The following is a 21,885-nucleotide window of genomic DNA, read 5'->3' on the forward strand; positions in this document are numbered from 1 at the left end:
AACACGAAAGTACTTTAAAACAGTAATCAATAAGGGGAAATAATTACTAGTCTTAGTCCAATTATAGACCACTTTTTTTTACAGTTATCCCCAAGTGCACGGAGTTATTCCCCCTTGTTACAACTGTCGCTGTTTCAGAAACTGTAATGTTTTTTTTAGAACTGCCGGTAATTAGGGATATATATATTTAGTTTCTTCGCCATTCAAACCTTAGCCCATTTAATATGGAGATATTTCCATTGATGTTGTTTTGGATGCAATTGAGTAAGTTTTCGTTGTCTGTTAATATTACACCCCCTTGTTTATCGATAGATAGATATATATAGTACACTAATAAGATAATAGTAAAATCGACCCTAAATCTAGGTAAACGGGGGCCTTAAGGACAATTGATAATTTATGAACTAAGTTCCATATCGGAACGATTAGAATCAAGAGTAGGAGTAGGCGTGCACTAGTAAGACAACTCATGTTTTTCCGCAGTCTTCACAATCCCGTTTATGCCCCCATCATACCGCAGTGGCGTCCTTACTGCGCTGCTGCGACCGTACGGCAACCAGTAAATACAACAGATCGCCGGCAAACGTAAACAAAACGCGAGAAAATGTCCCAAAAAGTACTGAAATAAGTAACGTTCTCAAAGCTTTCCCGGCCAGATCGCAGAACCTTTGCGTTTGTTTTTAACATGCTCTATACAAACGCCGTGACTCGGCGATCATTGGGGACCATGGAGACCACAGCACGATATCTGGCGTTTCCACCACGCTTTTAACACGCTTTTGTTGATCTTGACGCGCTTTGCGACCATTTTTCGTCGCCGTAGCGCCGCAGTAAGGAAGCCACCCCAGTCCGACGGGAGTAATGTGAAGATTAAGAGCCCAGCATGTCACAACCATCTAATCAAAATATTACAGAATGTTGACCGTTCCTAGTTTTTTCAACGCCTGGCGAAATGAATCTATAGGCTGTAACGTCATTTTTGAAAGTGATTTCTTAAAGTTATGTATGTGTACTTTTTGATGCTTCCGCCTCATAAACATGAATATTCATCAAAACATGAATATTCATCAAAAAAAGAATATTCATCAAAAACTGACTGAAAAATTAAATTCAAATAATCTTCATCGATTCTACAGCGAAAAGTCAACAGCAAATGTCATGTTAAAGAGGGGAAGAGATAATTGCTTGAATAGATGCACTCTATATTCGTTGATGAAATTACTAGTCTCAATCCGTATAATATAGTTATCGCCCCTTAATCGTCATTTAACAGACAATAGCCCTTGAAGTAAATTGCTATGTTAGTCGATGGAATTACTGGTCCCCGTCCGTACTACACAGTTATCACCCCTTAATAATCATTTAAAAACAGATTTGACATGAAGTCGAATTTAACGTCCTACTGGTCTGCCCTGATTGCGCTAATGAAGACGGGCATACAAATGAAATGAAATGAAATGAGGTTTAACGTCCTACTGTTCTGCTCCGAACTGTGCAAATGAAGAAGGGCATACGCCATACAGTGTGCTATGAGGGAAATTTTGCCCGGACAGCGGTACTACGGCCTACTCTTATATCAAATTCCAACTGTCAAGGGATATTTTGCGTGCACGCCAATGTGTACACTTTACCTCGGTTTGTCGTCCCATCCGCACGACTGTACATTGTCTCATATAAAACTATCTGTCCTACATCACTGACAAGGGGGTGGAGGGGGGCGGAAAATCCAGATGAAATGTCTATACCAACGCAGAAATCGAACACGGGACCTCCAGGTTAGCGAGCCAACGTCTTACACCATTTTAAAAAAAATAAATGAAAAGAAATGGAGTATAACGTCCTACTGTCCTGCTCCGACTGGGCTATTGAAGACGGACATACGCCACACAGAGTGCTATGAGGAGAAATTTAGCACTAGTCTTATATCGAATTCCAACTGTCAAGGGATCTTTTACTGGACAAGGATTCTCTTGCCTTGCTATTGGTAACATGCGATCTCATTATTCCATGGTACAGACGATTCCCTTAAGGCATCTATAAACTAAGTCTATATTAACCAACAATCAGAAGATACTATAATATGATGTGGACTTTTCTAATCGAATTTGTCAAAGGAAATGTGTTACCATAGCAACGTAGTGTAGGGTGTTTTAGGGTAGTTGAGCCGATCAGACAAAACGTATGTGCCATTACATTCCAAGTGATATAAGTGTATCTGGTACATTTGAGTAAAGGAACAAGTTATACCATATATAGGTGAACCTAACGAACGAACCAGTGAGTAATAAACACAGTTTAATTTCAAAGATACATGTATGCTGCTCGGGTAATGAATATTCGGATTATCGTACATGGTATGCTTGAATGACCATAGATAACACCGTATGATTGCCGACTCGTCTTTAGCCCTTTACGTGATGTTGCGTTCTGGTTCGTGCGCATATTTTATTGCGCAGGGGGGGGGTTGTTTACTTCCGGTCTAGCTTTCGACACACGAACGCACAGTGACACGCGAAATTGACGTTTTTGAAACTTACGTTTATGAAATTAATAAAGTGAACACGTATATAAAAATTATATGAAAAAAAAGAACAAGATATCTCCTTCCAAAATATTTTTAGATTATTGCAAAAGATTAAATAGCTACTGTGTGACGTTAAGTTGAAAAAAGGTTATAAATGGGCAAAAAATGCCTTTCTTCATTCATGTACCGTACCAATTTACACTAAAATTAGGAAATATTTTTGATATAGATATAATACTTCAAACACCTTTATTTTTATTTTTCTAATACTTCAAATAAAATGTTCTACAATTTAATTTGCAAAAGGAAAAAGGTTATATTGCGAGCTAACTAACCCGCACCTCTGTGCCACACACGCCTAGGCCTATCTTAGATCTATGACTATAGTAATTTAAATTAGTATGATTAATAAAATTAGATGTTGCATTTTATTATCAATTGCATGATATATTAGAACAGTTTTAAAAATCTTGTTTATATTCAAATGTGCATTTTTTTTTTTAATAAATTCAGCTTTGTTTGTATACTTTAGTTGATAAAGATGTAAATATCCCTACAAAATTCTTTTCCAATCCAGGCCTAATTAATAATTTAAGAAAATGGCCATTTATTTATTGTAAGTCCCTCTGTCATTTAATTTTATAAATGCAGACCCCCCCCCCCCAAAAAAAAAAAAAAAAAAAAAAAATACACATACTTTTTTTTTCAGCTTGCACAACTGGAAAAAAGTTTACTTATATAAATCCACCCCAATGTAAGCAATTATTTCATAGTCTTTTTGATCTAGGCTTTGTTGAGAAATTAAATAAGCTTCAGTAGATTTAACAATTGTATATAAGGAAAAAGAAAACACTATTAGTATTAAATAAAAAAAGGAATTATTGCTTTAGTTATCAATGAAAAGGAATTTTTGTTCTAAAATAGATGCTTCCAGGAATCCTGTACATTAAAAGATTTACAAGAGTTGATAAAGGCAACTTCATCCTTGATATCTGATATTTCAATGTTGGCCATACCAATTTGATTTCCTGTTCTTCGGGCTTCGATATAAAAATAAATAGCTAATTAAATCATGTGAAACATGTTTTGTTTAAAAATTTGGAACTATAAGCTTTTGAACAGAACAGCCAAGTACTTTTGGTGTTTAAATAGATGTATGTATTTTTCCAGAAGAACCAAATAAATAAATATAATGAACGTCCATTTCTTTAGCGCCAAAACTCTGCAAAAATTGTGTTCATAGTGCTTGACAAAACATACCTACACGAAGTCTTTAGCTCTAAGTTATAACTTGTTTGAAATAGATGAGTTTTTAAAAATTGTAAGGCACTACATTTATCTCATCATGTTGTTTATATGAATATATGATTACGGTATCCAATATCATTCATGTCATTAACATTTAACTTGTTTGCATACTTGACAAATTAGCCTATAGATCTAGTCAAATTTTTTTACAGAATTACTTCGTGTAACCGGGGGTAAAATATTTACATTCAGTAATTAACAAGACTGTTTTGTTAGGGTTTTTTTAAAAAAAAAAAAAAATTAAAACACGTCATCCAAGCGAGAACCAAAATATATTTCTTTATGTCCTAAATTAAAATAATACATTAACAATAGACATAAATTTGAAGGGGAATTATGTAAGATTTAGATAAAGAGCTGGTCGTTCTCGCTATTAACTATAACATTTCAAAAATAGATAATGCAAATTGAATATATTGAAAATTTACCATCTGAGCAATCTGATGGCATCGAGAGTTGATTATGGTCTTTTCATGTTAATAAATGTCTAATTGATAATTTACATTACATTTAAGGCCCAAAGAAAGACCTGCAATAAGCAGATTTAGCTCTTACATAATGCCTGTTTAACATTTAAAAACGCATCTTTAATTAACAATACTTTTATGATAAATTAATAAATGTATTATTAAATAAAGCGATCAGACAATGTTAATGTTACATAATACGATGAATAATTATATAATTTATAGGCACCTTATTAGATTGAAATACCAACTCTTTCTTCCTCAACTGATAAGATTAAATTATTTAAATCAAAAAATGCAACAGCCTAATATTATTGTTAAGATTAACTTATTTAATTGAAACAAAAATTGTAGGTTATATTTTTAATGATTAATTTAATTACATGGAACAGTTAGTTAGTGTTAGTTGTATTTTACGTCCGCTTCCACCGAGGTGATATCGCAGACAATTACATGGAACAGTAAACCCATATCCTTAAATATCGACAGGCAGCTATTTTTAAATATTAATTTTTCTCCAGAACCGTGTTATTTCCTGAAAAGCCATACATCTCAGCATTGTAACAAAACCAACCTTATCAATATCGGAGCAAAACTGACTGAATTCTGTAACACCAACTGGCAGATCCCTTTTTCGCGAAAATTGGTCATTTGGCCTCAATTCTCAACCTATTTAACCATCAACATAACCACACAAACACATTACACATAGCTTGAATGGTTTATTTTCTGATGTTTGAAATACATAAAATTAAATAATTATGCTTAATTCAACTATACAAAATTAAAATCAATAATGATATAATACAATCAAACAATTTAAACCAAATCCCTTGTTGAGTATTAAAATAAAACAATTAGTGGGTAAATCCCCGCTTTTATCACTAGTTGGGTAAAATCCTAACTCATCATTTTTTGGGAAAAATCCCCATTAATTTCATCAATTAGTGGGTAAATCCCCGCTTTTATCAATAGTTGGGTAAAATCCTAACTCTCATCACTCCTGGGCAAAACCCCCCATTTCATCAATTATTGGGTTAGGCCTAGTGGGTAAATACCCACTTTTGCCATTTTGGGGGAAAAATCCCCATTTTTATCAATTAGTGGGTTAGCCTAGTGGGTAAATCCCCACTTTTTGGGGAAAAATCCCTATTTTGTCACTTTTGGCTTTTGGGACGGAAAAACATGCAATCCCACAATTAGGGCAAAGGGCGGTAACGTCAATGATCAGCTTCATATTTTTAATTATTTTAATACAGAAAGTATCTGGCGTTCACTACTATAATTGCCTACCAATATTTTATAATTTATGCAATTTGATGATTTGTTTAGGTATTGCCGATTTGTTTATTTATTGCCGTAGAACCTATAATATATAGGCCTACAATTAATTAATTGTTTTCCTCCTAATAAAATTTATTAATTTTTAACTTGTTGTTTGTCTTATTCTTTTGGTAGAGCACTAGACTGGAGCGAACCCGATTTCCATTTACGTTCTTCGCTAAGGGAATCGAGGAATCGTAACATTGGTGTCAGAAGTGGGATACTACCACAAAATTCCCTTATTATTATTGTAAACTCCAGCTCTAGTGTGCCAAGAGAATAAGTCAATAGTTAAATCATAAATAAAAATATAATGAAACGCACCTGAAAAAAAGAACATTTCGTTTTATTGTGATATAATGCTTCATAATTGCGACTTTTGATGATACAGAAGTTATCATAAATAATAAAAAAAGTGCTGTAGCAAACCCGAATAATGAGGGCACCAATGATAGTATACAAAATTCCAATGAATCACTTCAGTCTGTGGAAAGCGACCATCCCAGTATTTTGATAAATAACAACTCGATCTTAGATCAAATCAGCCAAAAATTGGAATATCTAAGAAGTGAGAGCCATAAAGGGTTGATTGAAATGAAACAAGAAATAAATGTTATTAAGAAGGATGTCGATGCATTGTTTCATGAATTTAATGGGTTACGTAAAAGTGCTAGACTTGAGCCGAGTGGCATGGTTAGGGATGTATTTCCTGAAGGTGATTTTCAAAGTAGTTCTCCCATTACACAATCAAACCAAAATGATAACCATGTGAGTTATCCGCGTTTTAATAGTAGAGCTCATGAAAATAATCACTCTGTTAAAATTGTTTCCAACATAAATAGGTGGAGTTATAATGACAAATCCTTGTATTTAGCCAGCAGCTTAACTGGTAATGCCAGAGCTATTTTAACTGAACTCAGCCCACTGGAGAGAAAAGACTTCAATATTCTCATTAGGACTCTCAGTATTAGATTTGGCTCACTTGAACGTTCAGAAATGTATCGAGCCCGACTCCAAACTCGTTGTAGAGGAAAGGCTGAAACTCTGCCTGAATTAGCCCAGGCCATTCGTAAATTAACACGGCAGGCTTATCCGACAGCCGATTCATCGCTCACTAACATCTTGGCCCTCGATCATTTTGTTGATTCCATCCAAGACTCGGACATGAGGTTGAGAATACGTGAACTTCGGCCTAAAGATATTAATGAGGCTGAAACACATGCCATTCGGTTAGAAGCGCACAGACTCGCTGATAGGCAACGTGGACGTTCTGTGCATCAAATCAGTCAGGAGCCTGTTTCTGTATGTCACTCTCAAAGCCAATCAGTGCCTGAAAAATACAACGAGTTAGATATCAGAACGCTAAATAGATCAATCAATACGTTGGACAACACGACTAGACAGCTGGTTCAAACGTTAAGTAACAATAAAGCATTTAACCAACCGCTGAGGCAAAGGAATGTGTGGAACGGGGGCAGTAGTAACAATAACACTTATAATAAGCCATATCAGGCAGGCAATGACAGTCCCAGAGGCAATAGTTATGTGCCAAGGGATCAAAGGAGAGAAAATAATTGGGAAATAAGGGGAGGTAACTCCAGTGAACCCCACCGCCCCCAAGATCAAAAGAGAAACTGGGAAAGACCTCAGTCACCTCAAAAATCCCAAGACCTACGCAATAATTCAGGGAGGTCGGGAAACTAAATGTCGTTGGACTTGCGAGTCAAAGTTCGACGAATCGCATAGATGACTCACTTAATAATAAATCAAATGATATAGTAATTAGTAGCATTTCAAATGACCATAATGGCTTGTTTGTGCATGCTAAGGTGGAAAACTTAGATGCCCCAATGTTAGTGGATACGTGGGCGAATATTAGCATACAGAAGCTAAAAACTATAGGTTCGTCTACACTAGGCTTGAAAAAGCCGGCTTTTTAAAAACCCGGTTTTTTCAAGTGTAGCGTCTACACTGACTGAACGGAAAAAGACGATGAACACCGACCTTCGTTATTTGTGGAACTTCCGGTTTATTTATTACGCCATCGGCTTCAGTCAATTTTGCAGAGATAATAATATAATAATAATGATTACTTTGGTTACTTTGGTGCAATTATATATCCAGCTTATGGAATATAGCAGATCGCTGACAGACTTACGGAAGAGGGCGAGAAAACGACGTGCAAGACGATTGCGATTGTATATCCGTCGAAGACACTTTCGACTAACATCCTTCATGGCTATGATCGAGAGTTTACCTGATGGCAGAGCTGGGAGAATATGGAAATACCCTACTTCCTCGGATTTATGGGATAATTATATGAACAACTGGTCTGAGACTCCTCGTTAACCCATTTTAGGTTAGGCATGTTGAAATTAAATAGGCTAGGCTATAGATGGATTTGAGATTTACCGCAATTTCTTAGAACCGGAAGCAATGCCAATGTTATGAATGTACGGAAGCTCGGGACGAATGACATCCGGGTACTTGATAAATCCCGGATTTACCGTCTACACACATAAAATTGCCGGTTTTTTGAAAAAGCCGGCTTTTTGATTTTGAAAAATCCCTCAATAATTGCCGGATTTTAAAAAGCCGGCTTTTACGATTGAGAAATTGAAAAAGCCGGCTTTTAGGAAAAAAACGGGATTTAAAAGGCTAGTGTAGACGGTGAATGCTGCTAGTGTAGACGTAGCTTATGTGTGAAGTACATATCGAACCAGTTAAACTGAACCTTATCACTGCTACTGGGGAAAGAGAACCATTCCTAGGGAAATGTACTGCAAATGTGATTATTGGTGCACATAGTTTTAAACATGAATTTCTAATTGCAAAAATTACCAATTTTGGTATTATTGGGATCGATTTCTTAACGAAGCATAACATAGATATTTTAATTATGAAAAACTGTTTATTAATAAAGGGGGATGAAGTTCCATGTTATAGATATCAAAAGGGAGATAATCACAGTTGTTGCAGGGTCTCTGTGACAGAAGATATAGTGATTCCTCCGAATAGTGAAATTATGATTACGGGTAGGGTGATAGATCCTATACCTCATGAGAGGACCACAATCATTGAACCCACCGAGAATTGTATGCAAAAGCATGATATTTTATTGGCCAAAAGCATAGTAAATCCAAAGTGTGGGACTGTCCCAATTCGTTTACTTAATATAAATGAGGCTGAACATAAGATTTATAAAAATTCAATTGTAGTGACCATGGAGGTCATTGATATGTGTATGGATTCTCCCCCCGATTGTGATGTAAATGAAATATTAACAAATAAATCAAGTTCATCCGAAAATAATGACATACCTGAGCACCTGGTGGAATTGTACCATAAGTCGTCCATCGATCTCGAGGAGAGCCAAAAGCTAGCCCTAAAAAATTTATTAATAAAATATAAAGATGTGTTCTCAAAGTCGTTGGGTGATCTAGGCTTGACTGATTTAGTGGAACATGAAATTGATACAGGACTTAATCCTCCAATTAAACAGCATCCCCGTAGGGTTCCCATAGCTAAGGTTGAGGAGGTTGAAAAAGAGCTTGAGGATGTGATTAATAAGGGAATAATAGAGCCCTCATGTAGTCCATGGAGTAGTTGTGTAGTGCTAGTCAAAAAGAAAGACAACAGTCTGCGTTTTTGTTTGGATTTCCGTCGATTGAATGAGGTGACATTGAAGTGTAGCCATCCAATACCTAGAATAGATACAACACTAGACGCTCTATCTGGAAATTCAATTTTTTCCACCATTGATTTGCGTTCAGGGTATTGGCAGTTAAAAATAGCTGAGATGGGATTATGTAATGCCGCGAGCACTTTTGTTCGTCTCATGGATAAAGTTTTATCTAAACTAACATGGAAAATTTGCATGGTCTATCTCGATGACATTATTGTATTCGCGAAAACATTTGAGGGACATATGGAAAACTTGAACCTAGTATTTCAAAGATTAAGAGAAGCCAATTTAAAAATGAACCCCAATAAGTGTGCAATGTTGAAGAAAGAGGTGTCTTTTCTGGGTCATGTGGTCAGTGAACATGGCATAGCCACCAATCCTGAGAAAACTCATGCAGTTCAAAACTGGCCGATTCCTACTTCAGTGAAAGAAGTTAGATCATTTTTGGGGCTATGTTCTTATTATAGAAAATTTGTATCAAAATTTGCGGACAAAGAAAACCAAGAAATTCGTTTGGGGGGAAGATAGTCAGAAAGCGTTTGATAATCTAAAAGGTGCACTTACCAGTCCACCGATTCTGTCATTTCCCCAGCCAGAGGGCTTGTTCATTATCGATTCCGACGCTTCCAATTTTGGAGCTGGGGCTGTTTTATCTCAGATTCAATGTGGCACTGAAAAAGTTATTTCATATTATAGTAAGGCATTCAGTAGAACTGAACGCAAATATTGTGTGACTAGAAGAGAGCTATTGGCTATTGTGCTATCAATAAAACAATTTCATCATTATTTGTATGGGAAGTTTTTCAGAGTTCGCACAGATCACGTGGCCCTGACCTGGCTTATCAATTTTAAAAATCCTGAAGGTCAATTGGCTAGATGGTTCGAGTTCTTATCATCATATCATTTCAAAACAGAATATCGTGCAGGACGTGCCCATAATAATGCAGATTCGCTTTCGCGGAGGCCATGTATCGAACAGTGTGGGCACTGTACTCGGGCTGAGCAAAATTATACCTGTGAGGCCAATCCTGATAATCAAATTTCACTGTGTGACGTGTCTGTGAATGCCTTGTCCAATGACATGGAAAACCCATGTACCTTAAATAAAAATCCACTCAATGTTCCCCCTGAAAGTAAAAATGTACAGTTAGATATGTCACAATTATTAGAGGGTCAGAATGTTATCAATTTTCAAGAAAAAGACCCAATTATACAAAAAGTCAGTTTGTGGGTTACGGGAAATAAAAGACCGCCTTGGGTTGATATTTCACTAGAGAGTGAAAGCTTAAAATATTACTGGATGCGCTTTGATTCTTTGGTATGTAAGGATAATATCCTTTGTTATGAGTGGGAACCAGATAAGGGGAGACAACCCCATTTTCAGATAATTTTGCCAGTTAGCCTTAGGAAGGTAGTCCTTGAACACCTTCACAATGGGGTTGGTGGGGCACATTTAGGCAGAAAGAAAACTCTGTCCAAAATAAAGGAGAGATTTATGTGGAATAATATGGGAAATGACATCAAGCACTGGGTTAAAGCATGTGATTATTGTTCTGCTCGAAAATCCAAGACTAAAACTGCTAAAGCCCCATTAAAAAAATATAATTTTGGTGTTCCAATGGAACGGTGGGCACTAGACGTCATTGGACCATTACCTGTGACTGAAAACGGAAACAAGTTTATTTTAGTAATGGCTGATTATTTCACTAAGTGGGTCGATGCGGTACCAATGAAGGACCAAAAAGCGCATACTGTAGCCAATAAATTTATAGACCGGATGGTTAGCATTTTCGGAGTGCCTATGGAGCTCCACTCCGATCAGGGATCAAATTTTGAGTCACAAGTGTTTAAGGAAATGTGCACAATATAGGGTATTACGAAAACGCGTACTACCGCCTACAGACCCCAATCAGATGGGATGATTGAGAGGGCAAACCGTACAATTGAAAACATGATATCTTGTTTCATTGCTGAAAATAAAAAAAACTGGGATAGCCACTTAAGTTTATTATTAACTGCCTATCGTTCAGCGGAACACGAGTCTACTGGCATTAGTCCCAATCATATGGTCTTAGGACGTAAAATAAACCTACCTGTTGATCTTGTTCTTGGTAGAGTTCTACCTGAAGTAAATCAAAACAAATCAGAATATGCATATCAGTTGACGGAAAGATTAAAAACAATTCATGAATTCGCACGTAAAAGGTTAAGGATATCAGCGGATAATATGAAACGCAACCATGACAGAAATATTCTGGTTAATCAATATAAGGCGGGAGACCGTGTGTGGATTTATAATGCCGGGTGTAAGGATGCAGGAAATAAATTAAGCCCTGCATGGGAGGGTCCTTGTGTCGTGTTAAAACCAATCAATGACGTACTTTATAAAATTCGAAAGTCTGTGGCTTCTATACCCAAGGTTATCCATCACAATTTGTTAAAACCATATGTGGGCAATTCTACTCAATTGGGAAATAAGCACTAAATAATAAGCATATTAAATAAAAAAAAAAAAAAAAACCCAACAAACCTTTGTAGCAACCACTTTTTAAATAACGAAGGTCATTTTCATTATGTATTACAGGTCACACGGTATAAATGCAGTATATGCAATGATAACCGAGAATATGTGCGGATCGCCCATTGCGAGAGTCACATCGTCAGTAGCCATTCTGGTTTTGGATACAAATGTAGTCAATGCAAGAATGTTACAAACCGACCGGACATTAAACACCCTGGATGTCCACGTGCCACCATGGAGAGGGTAAAAAGGGCCAACATGAGATATGGTGAGATAGAGAAGGCCGAATATAAGGATTTTGTGGCCAACATGAAAACGGAGGTTAAATCTGTAAGGCGTCAATCCAGGTCCGAATCCGAAAGACGAGAGGCCAGAGTGACAGCAGTGCCTAAGTGGTACCTCCACAAAATTCTGAAATCCCTAGTACTGCAAGTAACTTAGCCAAACCACTTTTTGTGTATCCTATCCGCATTAATCGTAAGCGTTTGAGAACTGTTTCATCTTCATCTTCATCCTCGGCCCTGTCTGACGTGTCTTCCGGATCCATAGCAACACTGCGGGGTAGTGAGAGGCAATCAGAGTTTCCAAATTCTAATAACAATAATAGTTCGACCGAATCCAGTCTGGTGCTGAAAATTAAACAACAACTTAAGAACATGGCAGATAATGAACACAGAATGGTTATTTTAGATGTGGGGGGAACAGAATTTAAAACCACTATGGCCACTTTGAGGTCCCATCAGGAGACTCTGTTTTTTCACTTGCTTAAGGAGGATGCCCCTATCAAGGCTGAAAAGAAAGGTGGCCTTCCTTATTATTTTATAGATAGATCGCCAAAACATTTTGATACCATTCTAACATTTTTAAGAGGGGATGTTGGAGCCCCTGCATCCAAAATGGCATTGCCATATAGCTATCAATTGTTACATGAATTGTTTGGTGAGGCCCAATTTTATGGTATTACTGGTTTACAATCATTCATAAGTCAAAAATTGCAGGAGATTTAAGACTTCCTGTATTTGAATGATGAAAACTACTTCTTCCTGTTAGAGTAGTGCTGCTTTTATTATATTGTTCTTGTGGTAACTAGTGCACTGGTGTATTCGCAAACCGTTCTAATCTAGTTAATATCGCGATAATGTTTGGTTAATAAGTGTGTAATTAATAGTTTATATAACTTTTCAGGCCTAAATATAGACCTGCAATAGGCATGTTTACTTCTTGCATATATGTGTAATATTTAAGTGGCAAATGTCACTGTTTAGTGCAGAATACGTATAGGCGTTTGCCTAGCCCAATTTTCATGTTATCCTGCCAGTCTCGTGTACGTACATTACCTGACCTTTGATAAACAAGGTAGCCTATATACTCATTCCTATAGCTTTGCCTTTAAAAAAAAAAGAGTTTATTTTTATTTACTCATTCGGGACGAATGTTTTGAAGGGGAAGGGCCAATGTTACGCGCGGAGGCAAAGCTAATATTAGAGCTGAATCGACCTAACTTAGTATTGCTAACTTAGTATCATTAATTAATATGTGCCATGCACCAGAGTCAGTATTGTTATTTTTATAAGCTATTTAGTTTTTGCTAGATGCATCACTTTGTGACATGTTTGTGATAACTTCCCTGCTCGAGTTGCACGAGAATAAAACTATAATTATTGTTATATTATTAGTAGTATCATTATTATATATATATCGCGGCCAAAGTCTACAAAAGGTCATAGAATTAGAGATGACATTAACCTGCTATAATATTTAAAGTTTATCTACTCATTTATTGTCAGCCGTTTGGAAGTGTCAAATGGAGGCAGACCGCGTGCGTTTGATTTCACAAAGTCAACGCGTGAGAACTAGTTCTACCCTGGTCGAAATTCAGCTTGTCATGTTTCAATAATTCGTATTAATATGCCCCATCTCAAGGGCGATAGGAATACTTACGCAAGATAGCATACCAATGCAGATTGCACCCGTATTTTTCAAATATTCATCGTCTCGGATTCTGACAAGCTTCATTCACCAACTCCGGCATTTGACTGACGTTTTACACGAGCGTCTGTTCCAGGCACTGTGATTGGCCGTAGTACTCGCGCTAACCTTCGAAGTCATTTCATTGGTTGGTGAGCGCGAGCCGACGTTCCAATCCTTCTGATTGGCGGAGCGTTTAATTAGAGCAGACGACAGGCCTTAGGTTTGACACTTCGGTCTCCGGCAGTCACTGGGCGCAGTCGAATCTAAGGTTACTACTTTTTAGGCCCATTTTGCCTTAAAGAAAGTCATGGATACATTATTGGTAGGTGAATAGCAGCCTATTAATTCCCGTGGTAAACACTGACTGGCGATTATTTAAGCTGGACTATAGAACTTTTTTTTTGCAAGTTAGGCCTAGGCCTTAGGCTCAGTTTCCCCCGTCAATTTGTCAATATTGATTGTCTCTTTTTGTAGGCCTTATTTTGACCGGAATTCGAGGCCTCCCAGAGCCGAATTCAACAACGTTAAATAACAACATATAGATCTACTTGCCTTTTGTATATTTTACAGGTTCTATTTCAGCTCCTAATCATTAGTGAGATAACCTCACAACTCATCATTTTTTGGGAAAAATCCCCATCAATTTTATCAATTAGTGGGTAAATCCCCGCTTTTATCACTAGTTGGGTAAAATCCTAACTCATCATTTTTGGGGAAAAATCCCCATTAATTTCATCAATTAGTGGGTAAATCCCCGCTTTTATCAATAGTTGGGTAAAATCCTAACTCTCATCACTCCTGGGGAAAAACCCCCATTTCATCAATTATTGGGTTAGTGGGTAAATACCCACTTTTGCCATTTTGGGGGAAAAATCCCCATTTTTATCAATTAGTGGGTAAATCCCCACTTTTTGGGGAAAAATCCCTATTTTGTCACTTTTGGCTTTTGGGACGGAAAAACATGCAATCCCACAATTAGGGCAAAGGGCGGTAACGTCAATGATCAGCTTCATATTTTTAATTATTTTAATGCAGAAAGTATCTGGCGTTCACTACTATAATTGCCTACCAATATTTTATAATTTATGCAATTTGATGATTTGTTTAGGTATTGCCGATTTGTTTATTTATTGCCGTAGAACCTATAATATATAGGCCTACAATTAATTAATTGTTTTCCTCCTAATAAAATTTATTAATTTTTAACTTGTTGTTTGTCTTATTCTTTTGGTATAGCACTAGACTGTAGCGAACCCGATTTCCATTTACGTTCTTCGCTAAGGGAATCGAGGAATCGTAACACCCCCACAATTCTGGGTCATACTAATATTTTATTCTGGACGGAGCCAACCAGTACCTGGGCTGAGGGGGGGGGGGATATTGGGGGCCCCGGGACTGGTAGGTACCAACAGAATTTTGTGGGCCCAGGAAATCGCTGCCTAAACACCCCAGGCACAGAAGGGGGCGAAGTACATACTAGTACGATCCGCGGTCAGTACGAACAATTTGAACAAACAACAATGGGGCCCCCGCACAGTTGGTATGTCCCGGGCCCCCAACAAGGTTAATCCGACACTACCTAATGTCAGCCAAATGCCCACAACGTGGGGAGTTGTTATCTTTCCAAATGTTATGCCAAAATATTGCAACTTTTCTGATTGGTTCAACATTATCGTTACAGCCAGGAATTGCTCGTTTATTATTACCGGGTTTGGAATACGGTATGCTCTTCAAGCTAGCATCAATGCTTATTCTTACAAGTTTATTGTAGTAATTATCCAATCCATGCGATGAATTGAACATGAGAGATTTGTACTTTTTGTCCCCCGCCTTTCGAAGAAAGCAGGGGACTATTAAAATGGGTTCGTCCGTCTGTCTGTCTGTCCGTCTGTCTGTCCGTCACACTTTTTGGGACACAATAACTCTCTTCCTAATTGAGCTAGAATGTTCAAACTTGGTGTATGTGTTTATTAGGTCAATGCCTTGATGGAGTTCGAAGATGAGCATTTTCCGCTTAGGGTAAGCAGAGATAAGCAATTTGATTGGTTGATGCTTTGGGACACGATAACTCTCTTCCTAATTGGGCTAGAGTGTTCAAACTTGGTGTATGTGTTGATTAGGTCAATGCCTTGATGGAGTTCGAAGATGAGCATTTTCCGCTTAGGGTAAGCAGAGATAAGCAATTTGATTGGTTGATGCTTTGGGACACGATAACTTTTAATTGAGCTAGAATGTTCAAACTTGGTGTATGTGTTTATTAGGTCAATGCCTTGATGGAGTTCGAAGATGAGCATTTTCCGCTTAGGGTAAGCAGAGATAAGCAATTTGATTGGTTGATACTTTGGGGCACGATAACTCTCTTCCTAATTGAGCTAGAATGTTCAAACTTGGTGTATGTGTTGATTAGGTCAATGCCTTGATGGAGTTCGAAGATGAGCATTTTCCGCTTAGGGTAAGCAGAGATAAGCAATTTGATTGGTTGATGCTTTGGGACACGATAACTTTAGTTCTAATTAAGTGAGATTGATGAAACTTGGTGTATAGATTTATTATATGAATACCTTAACTAAGTTCGATAATGAACATTTTTTGCTGAGGGTAAGCAGAGTGATAAGCAATTTGATTGGTAGAAACTTTGGAACACAATAACTCTCCTTCTAATTGAGGTAGAATGTTCAAACTTGGCATAGGTGTCTATTAGGTGAATGTTTAAACTTGATGTATATGTAGATGTTCATTAGGTGAATGTCTTGTTATGCACTATAAGTGACTTCAATATCACTAAAAAAATGTTCTTGTTTCTTTCTATGCGAGCAGTTGTTGTTTTGAAGCCTCTTGCCATTTTACGACTGAGCTGTCAACTGCATGTTTCTCAGAAGAGACAAAGGTTTCGATATTTAAGTTTAAAGTTATACTGATTGCGGCATGGTCGGACAGATTATCGCTCTCATGATCGACACACCGTTTACGATTCTATTAAATAGATTCTCTGACAAAATAAAGTCATCTATTTTGCTTTTGTCACCGTTAGCCTTACTCAAATAAGTATAATCAATCTTGCAGTTTCTAGGAGTCGATGCACATTTTAAAGTATTTGATAAACAAAACTGCGAAGGACGATTTGTATGATAGGAGTTAGTCCTCTTAAAGTCACTGTTCCAGTCACCACCGATAATAATATAGTCTTCATCACACGTCGAAATAAAAAATCTAAAGTCCTTAAGCGTATCTTCGAATTCCTGATTGTTACGATTGTCACATGGCATGTAAACACAGCACAATAATATTTTGGTATTATTATAGTTAATTATAATAGCACATGCACGTTTAGAATCTGAATTAATCGGTTTAATATCACAGATAAGGGAACTCTTCCACAGTATAGCACAGCCACCAAACGGTCGACATAGCATCACATTATTACTGTCAATTCCTGATGTACCGTAAACTTTAACGTCTTTTATTTTCTCCTCAAATATATTCAGTTGTTCTTGTAAGAGCCAGAGTTTCTGAATCAAGACGATATCGTGTTCTTTGCACAATTTCTGAACATACTCAAACCTGTCTACCCCATGACCATGTATGATACGATCGTAAAACTGTTCATTGTGATTTCAGTCTAGTTTGAGAATCGTCACGTCGACGAAAATACTTGCGAATACGAACACCTTCAGGCCATAGGGACTCATCAAACAGTTTACTGAATTCCACTTCTGGAACAGTGAGTTTAAAAGATTTATATATCGCACTAGGGTTGGAAATACACTCTACACGTCTTACTGTGAAATCATTAGAAGTGTGGTGGTCCAAGTCCCGATGGTAGACGGGACTACTTAAGTCGAGATTCCTACGCCGAAGAACCTGGCCTGTATATAAGCGTGGATGACCGTGTGTGAGGCCCACACATGAGTTACAAGACTTAGAGTAAAAAGGTATTGTTCTTGTTTGTTATAGTAACGGACATATTCCGAAGTGGGACTTCGGGGATAAACACTTTATTTGGTAGTACCGGATAAAAATTATTTAAGTTTACGTTGATTGAAAAAAAGTTTTTTTTCTGTTGACGGGGAGGAGAAGTTATAGTAGGGATAATTGTTTAATCATTGATATTTATATTGTTGTGTGAATTATACACGCTCGTAACATACACGTGCGTGTGCATTGCACGTGCAGGCTAGCACGTGGGGGCATTACATCTCCATACATCACTGGTGTCTATTTGATATTGTTTATACAATTATAAAGCATAAATAAACGGGTTTAAATTATAGTTAGATAGTTAGGAATTATGTCGGTAAATATTAATACCGTGTCATTGTTGGACTTGGGCGTGAGTCCGATAGCGGCCGATAGAATTTTAGATCTTCGTCATGCATGTGGACATGTAGCTCAAGATGGGCTTTTAGGCATTCCTGAAGTGATGGATTTGTCGGCAAGTATTTTTGTCAAGTTATCCTGTAAGGAAGAGGGGGAAAGTCCTTCAAATTCAACCCGGCCGAATGCGGGTAGGCCTGCAAGACCCGAAAATAAAACACGGAGGAATACAGCAGTTATTCCCAAATATTTGAGCTATGATGGTCAATCTAATTGGCATGCATTTGCGAATAAATTCATGCGATACGTTACTATGAATTCCCTTTCCGATCAAGAAAGTTGTGATAGTTTGTGCTTTTGTTTAGAAGGCAAGGCAAGTGAGTATTATTGCTTGATATCTGATAGATATGCCCATTTGACATTATTCGAATTATTGGGAAAACTGGAAAAACGTTTTGGAAATCAGGACTTGCCTGAAACTTCAATGCTTTTGTTTGCAAACCTGAGACAACATCGTGATGAGTCTTTGAATGATTGGTCCGACCGCGTCTTGACGGTTGCAAATAAAGCGTTTTCCGATTGTACGGAAGCCCACATAAGTAGACAGGTTGTCTTGAAGTTCTGTCAAGGTTGCTTTGATAAGAAAGCGGGACAGTATGCTTGCAATATGCGTCCTCCGAATATAGAATCGGCTATTCAGTCAATTAAATGGTTTAGGCATAATAACATTGCTATCTATGGGAATAATTCACGTGGTCCTAGTCGTGAATACGAAGCACGTGTTCAGACTTTAGCTACTTCTGCTAAAAATACTAAGGCGCTAACTTCTAATGAATCAAAAAATGATGATAGAGTGGAAACGTTAGAGAAACGTTTTGACGATATAAAAAAAACATCTTGGTGAATTGTCTTTGACTGTGAAAAAGATATTAGCGTCTATTGATCGTTTAAAATCTCGTTCAAGATCTCTATCCAGATCTCGCTCTCCTTCCAGGGAACAAGTTTCATGTTTTCATTGTGGAAAACAAGGTCATTATAAGCGGGAGTGTCCGAATTTATTTTCTCCTAGGCATAGTACACCTTTGTCCGGTAAAAAGGATGCCGACAAACACGTGGCTTTCGTTGCGGATTTAAACTAGAACGGTTCGAACGAACGGGCGAGCGTCCGGTCCCACTTAATTATGATTCGCCTTTTTACGAGACGTTAAGCGACGCCGGTCTAAGCGGTACACCTAAATGTAGGAGTGAGCTTCTTGATTCGGTTTGTGATACCACCGAAGCCGTCGGTGCCACTGTTGAAAACACCGTTGCCCCGGAGGTTGGTGTCAATATTGTTCCAGCTGATACCGTTGATGATGGTGTCATAGGTATAATACCCGAAACTCCTGTATTCGCGTCTGCGAGTATTCGTCGCGTCAATACTGATGCTATGTATAAATTAAAAGTAAAAGTACAGGGAGAAGATATCTTATCTGTCAGAGATACGGGTAGTTAATGCACTATTCTTAGTGATAGACGCTATGAAATACTTAAGAAAAAAACGCCAAAAATTACGGATGTTAAGCTGTATACTGCTAGCCGGGAAATGAATTTTCCAGGCTTTATCGTTGGTCCTGCTGAAATAGATCTTGGATCTTTCCAAATGGAACTAGATCATTTGTATGTCGCTCCAATCGAAGACGACATGTTGCTAGGTTTAGATTTTATGCGCGCCAATAAAGTCCGAATTGATATGTTAACGGACAAGTTGCAAATAGGAGATGATGTTTTTGACTTGATTTATAGTGAAAACGATGAATGTGACGAACATGCTGATATTGCTGTTGTGAAACGAACTCTTACACCACCGTTAACTGTAGCGCGTGTGCGATGTAGTCTAAGTAAAAGCCTATCGCGATATGTTATAGAACCCATATATCATCCTAATTTGTTGTTAGCTCGATCTGCTCATTCGCACGTTGAAACGGAATTTCCTCGGATATGTTTAATCAATCCGTCACAAGAAACGATTGTATTAGAGACTAATCAAGCTGTTGGCAAGGCAGTAGAATTTAATGAAAATGACGTTTTAAAACCGTTAGAGACGGGTGAAGTGAAAGATAGTAACGCTGGTTTACTTAAGATTCCAGAGCATTTAATAGATTTATATACTTTTCAAAAAAAGTAGGGGATATTTGATTTTTAAGTGTTATTAAATGAAATGAAGTTCACATTCATCGATTTATTCCAAATGATCGTTAGACTAAGTAAGGCACAGACTGACCATTATAAGGGTAAAATGATACCCGGGGTCAAACAGCAAAGTTACCACAGCATCACAACCAAGTCAGTAACGGGTAAATCCTCCTCTGTTTGCCAAACAAGCATTGATCCGACGTGGCATACTCCTAATGAGACGTCTAAGGTCATTTTGGTCCAGATTGTCCCATTTCTGTTGCAACGCAGCAGCAAGTTCTTGGACATTGGCAGGACGTTGTTGACGTTGACGTAACCTCTGTCCAAGCATGTCCCAGACATGCTGGATGGGGGAGAGGTCGGGACTCAGTGCTGGCCAAGGTAATGTGGTGATGTTCTGTTGTTGGAGGTAACCTGTAACGATCCTGGCCCTGTGACATCTTGCGTTGTCATCCTGGAAGATGAAACGGCGGCCATGACGTCGTGCGAACGGCACAACATGGACTGCCAAGATGTTGTCCCGGTAGTACTGGCCTGTAACACGCCCTGCAACAACATGTAAAGCCGTTCTTCCAGCAACAGTGATGCCTCCCCACACCATAACAGAACCACCCCCAAATCGATCATGTCTGATGACGTTAACGTCTTGGAAGCGCTCGTTTCGACGACGCCACACCCTCCTACGTTTGTCCAAAAAATCAACAGTGAACCTTGACTCATCTGAAAACATCACATTGCTCCAGCGTCGATTATCCCAGTGTTGACGATCCCTACACCAACGACGTCTTGCCTGAATGTGATGATCTCTCAAACAAGGAATCACGCGAGGACGTCGGGCGCGAAGGTGACCCCTATGCAGTCGATTCCGAATCGTCTGGCCACTCACTCTCACACCAGTGTCTGTTTGAAGACGAGCGCTGATCTGATTTGCTGTGATGACACGATTTCTCAAGGCCAAGGTACGGATAAATCGATCCTGGGCTTGAGTTGTCGTCCTTGGTCGACCTGAGCGTGGTCTGTCCTGTACAGATTGTGTATCACGGTATCTGGACCATAGCCTGCTTATGACAGACTGAGAAACATTCATCGTCCGCGCCACAACCGCCTGTGTTGTGCCGATCTGTAGCATGCCAAGGGCACGTAACCTTTCATTTTGGGTAAGCCGACGCATATCAAAATTTGTTTTCTGGTCACTAAAACAATTAAACTGATGTTTCCACCCTGGAATTCAATGCCACAATGACTGTAACATTCAAAGTCAGAGTCGTGCAAATCTTGGGTTGGACCCCCATGATGATCCCAAGCATCACCTGCATTCCATGCGGTAGCTATTGGTGCGTTTGGGCGTCACATGTAACTGGAAATGTTTCTTCTGTTAGGGTCTATAGTGACTTTTTTCGTAGTCATTTGCATATTTTAGTATTATGCCCCCAAAATCAAATATCCCCTACTTTTTTTGAATAGTATAGCACACTGTATGGCGTACTCCGCCTTCATTATCCAAGTTGGAGCAGAACAGTAGGACGTTTAACCCCATTTCATTTTATTTTGTTAGGATTATTGGACCAAAATATATTTTAAAACCCCCAGAAAATAC

At 38.1% G+C, this 21,885-nt stretch overlaps 1 long non-coding RNA gene across 1 annotated transcript; it reads right to left on the bottom strand.

The window, feature by feature from the left end:
• Positions 1-6,509: 6,509 nt before the first annotated feature.
• LOC126817135 (uncharacterized) lies at positions 6,510-10,426 on the bottom strand. Its single transcript, XR_007678807.2, has 4 exons — positions 10,322-10,426; positions 9,872-9,978; positions 8,943-9,007; positions 6,510-6,952 (listed from the first exon to the last, which is right to left on the bottom strand). It is a non-coding gene; the product is annotated as an uncharacterized LOC126817135 (long non-coding RNA).
• Positions 10,427-21,885: the final 11,459 nt, after the last annotated feature.

Source organism: Patella vulgata, chromosome 4 (genome assembly GCF_932274485.2).
Source record: "Patella vulgata chromosome 4, xgPatVulg1.2, whole genome shotgun sequence".
NCBI lineage: Eukaryota > Metazoa > Mollusca > Gastropoda > Patellidae > Patella > Patella vulgata.